At 34.6% G+C, this 4,169-nt stretch overlaps 1 non-coding gene and 1 pseudogene across 1 annotated transcript; one reads left to right on the plus strand and one right to left on the minus strand.

Annotated features, from left to right (window-relative positions):
* The first annotated feature begins 271 nt into the window (after nt 1-271).
* LOC132637421 (GDSL esterase/lipase At1g71250-like) lies at nt 272-3,935 on the plus strand (annotated as a pseudogene).
* LOC132639021 (small nucleolar RNA snoR69Y) lies at nt 314-415 on the minus strand. The gene has a single exon (XR_009582068.1). It is a non-coding gene; the product is annotated as a small nucleolar RNA snoR69Y (small nucleolar RNA).
* Nucleotides 3,936-4,169: the final 234 nt, after the last annotated feature.

Genomic DNA, 4,169 nt, shown 5'->3' on the forward strand with positions numbered 1-4,169 from the left:
AATACACTGAAATACACTCAGATATGAGATACACGAAATAAAATACACTTACATTTGAGATACACGAATAAAATACACTCAAATTTGAGATACAAGAAATAAAATACACTCAGATCTAAGAAAAATTCGATCGATTGGACAAAAATACACTGTATTACCCTCAAAATAGAAAACTACACTCAAAATCCCCGGTCAATCACTAATAGAGAGCACGTTGGGCCACCGCCAGAGTTTTTTCCACAGCCGGCAACGACGACAATACGCTACAGCTATGTCGTCGCGTCTGCCCCTGCTGGTTGTCGTCTGCATCTCCGGCGAAGCTCAGATTTATGTGGTGGAAACGGATTATATTCCTAGAACTAAAAAATAAGGTCTCATAATGAGCTGGGAAAATGTTATCATCATAGCTATCGCCAAATACAATAAACCAAAATTAAAACAAAATAGACCCAACACAATGAAAAAGAAGCAGTGATACGAAGAAAGATATGGGGAAAATATTGCAGAGGCAGTAGTAGCTTGTGGAATTGGGGAAGATGGATTTTGAATTTTGATGCAGGGAAAGGAATAGTATTAGTTACATTGTGTAATTGAAATACAACATTTAGCTATCAGATGTAATTAAAGTAAATTGTAGTTACGAAACATAAATACTTGTTATATGTTTTCTACACCACATAAATTTCTCAAAATTCTTTTCAATCTTTAAAATTTAATTTGAAAACCATACACATCTTTATACCAAAACCATATACATTTTTATACAAAGATTAATTGCCAAAATACGAAGAAAAAAAAAGAGTTTTGCTTCCTTCAAACTTAGACTCTTCTTAAAAAAAGTTCAATATATATTGGAGTCAAAAGTATATTAATAGCCTGCTCCTGGCCTAATTGTTAGAAGGGAAAAGGGTTTATATTTGTTGTTATTGCACTATTGAAAATTGCTCAATTTTATCTTTCATTTCACTTTTAATTCATACAGACCTTAGCTATTAGCTCTCCTATTTATGTTAGAGGTAAAGAGCAAATATGAAATGTTTTCTTTAATGGAAGAAATATAAATAGACCAAAACTGAAACAAAGTACTCATTTGTCCATCCTTTCCTTTTTAATTTGTCCAAAAAAGAATGTCACATTTTTATAATTAAAAACAACTTAACTTTAAAATCGTTCTTTTACTCTTAATGAAATGATTTATAGCCAGCCACACAGATGTTTATAGTTTGTTTTATATCACAAATTTTAAAAGTCTTCCTTTCTTTTTTAAACTTTATGTCAAGTTAACCGGTGCCATAGGACAGAAGGGGTATCAAATTAACTCTGAATATTACATAAATAAATTTGAATCTTTATAAAGTAGACTCCATTTTTTGGGTGTAACAGTAATAGACTAATAGGGCAATTTTAAGATATTCAATTCAATCTACACATTTTCTTCAGTTGGTTATATTCCTCCGCCAAATTTCAAGCTCTAAGTTCTAGTACTATTTCCGTCTAATTCTTGGTTCGAAAATTTTCTGGAGAATTCAGTGATACATTCTTGATTTTTTAATTGCATTTTAAGGTAAAGATTGCTAATTTTCCATTTTTTTGGTGTGCATTTGATTATATCAGCATCGCGTTTCTGGTTACCATTTGTGCCTAGTTATCTAAGGGAGGCTGGTTCAATTGAGGATATGATTGTTGGTGTTAATTATGCTTCTGCTGGTGCTGGAATTTATTTTCTCAAGTGGCTCTGAGTTGGTATAATTTTTATTACACATTCCAACACTTTATGATTTTTGTAGCAAGTAGATGATTATAGTACTTAAAGTATATTACTACTCCCTCTGTCCAATTTATGTGACACTTTTCATTTTTCGAGAGTTAATTTGACTAAACTTTAAAGCTAAATTGAATTAGATTAACTTAATATTTTAAGATTAAAATTTATATATTTGAAAACTATATGAAGAATACTATAATTTGTAACTTTTCTCATATTAATTTGGTGAAAAAATACATCTAAAAATGTTGGTCAAAGTTCATTCAATTTGAATCTCGAAAAACGAAAAGTGTCACATAAATTGGGACAGAGGGAGTAGTATTTATGCAGGGTCAGCAAATCTCACCTGCACAACAACTAAAGCAGGTTATTGACACTATTCAGCAGTTTATAGTGACTATTTTTGAGGATGCAACAACTGATCTGATATCAGGTTCCGAGTTCTACATTTCCATCGGGATCAATGACTACACTCGTTACTATTGTGTGAATGTATCTGATGTTCAATCAGCTTACCTGCCAGTTTCAACCAGAGTTTCAACCAGTTTTTGGGGCACACAATTAAACAGGAGATTAGGGTGCAGTGTTCTATAACATCTTCTTTATGCAATTTGTCTTCTGTGATCATACTATTTCGTCAACATTTTTCTTTTGGATACATCGAATTTTGTATCTATATACAATAGTTTGTTCTTAGATTTCTATGTTAAATAATCTCTCCCTATCCAGCACAAATTGTAAGGCATCTATATGACACAAAGAGTCGCACATTGGCATATTTAGGGACAGGGAAATGCAGTAGATTTAGCAAAATTATTAGAAGAATATGGGTTTATTACTCCCTCCGTCCCAATTTATGTGACACCATTTGACTTGGTACGGAGTTTAAGAAAAAAATGAAGACTTTTAAAATGTGCGGTCCAAACCAAGCCTTATATAAATGTGTGGTTGCAAATCATCTCATAAAGTTTAATTGTTTCTAACTATAGAAATGTGATATTCTTTTTGGAACAGACCAAAAATGAAATGGTACCACATACATTGGGAGAGAGGGAGTATTACTTAACCATTTAGCTTCTCTTTTCCTCTCTGCTGGTACTTAAAACATCAATAGAATTACTCTATGCAAGCATATTTTTTGCAAGCTTTTTGCGCTTACCTTGCTCCCTCGACCATGCATTAACATGTTTCAATATCCCCCATGGCTCTACATTGCCTCCAAGATTATTTATTTCAACATGTAGAAATAAGGTTATTCTGAGTTTATATGTCAGCAATACTGTGTAAAGCTTTTTGTTTAGAAATTTATCTAGTGGTGGAACCGAACTTGTACAATGCCAATGTCAGAAAGGTGATTGTAATAGGACTGGCTCCGATAGGCTGTGCACCTTACTACTTGTGGCTATAGGGTAGCAAAACTTGGGAGTGTGTGCAAACCATAAAGGACATGCTACTGGAGTTCAACTTAGTTGTAAGGTATATGGTTGCTGAACTTAATGAGGAACTTGTTGGTGCCACTGTCATATTCTGTGATGCATTTGAAGGTTCAATGGACATTATTCAGAATCACTACCGTTATACCGTTAGTTTCATTTGCATTTGCATTTGAATTTTGCTTTAACTGCTTCTGCTTATCTAACCTTTCTCGTTGTGATTTCTTTTGAGCTGAGGGTCTTTCGGAAACTGCCTCTTTGTCTCCCGAGATAGGGGTATGGTCTGCGTACACTTTACCCTCCCCAGACCTCACATTGTGGGATTTCACTGGGTATGTTGTTGTTGTTGTTGTTGTTGTTGTTACTACCGTTATGGCGAGGCGATGCATGTCATCTATAAAGATTTATTTGACAGGACGTGAGATGTATGCAATCTAACATAATTTTTTCTTCATCTTCACTCTATGTTTCAATGTGATAGATGCTTGCTGTGGTTTAGATAAAATACAAAGGCTGGACTATGTGCTTTTCCCCTGAAATGGCATGTAGTAACGGCTTGAGCCACATCGGGCTGGATCATGGGTATTTCCCCTGAAATGGCGTGCAGTAACGCCTCGAGCCACATCTGGTGGGATCAATTTCACCCGACTGATGCTGTCAACGCGATCCTTGTTGCCAATGTCTAGTCCAGCCTACATACACCAATGTACTACCCCACGAATTTGCAGGACATGTAAGCTCAAAGCACCAGATAGTTGGAACTAGAGACATTTCGATTTCTGAATATATGACCTTTGAATAATACGTAGGGCAACTTACACAAATGACTACATTTTGAGGGGGTATAGCTGCACTTTAGCTAATTACATTTCGTAGCTACAATAGATTGTATTCAAAATTCGACTTGTATTCAAAATTCGGCTGAGTCAGACTTCGCTGTATCCAAGTTTAGATTTCGTTGTATTTAAGTC

The sequence above is a fragment of the Lycium barbarum genome, chromosome 4 (genome assembly GCF_019175385.1).
Source record: "Lycium barbarum isolate Lr01 chromosome 4, ASM1917538v2, whole genome shotgun sequence".
Classification (NCBI taxonomy): Eukaryota; Viridiplantae; Streptophyta; class Magnoliopsida; order Solanales; family Solanaceae; genus Lycium; species Lycium barbarum.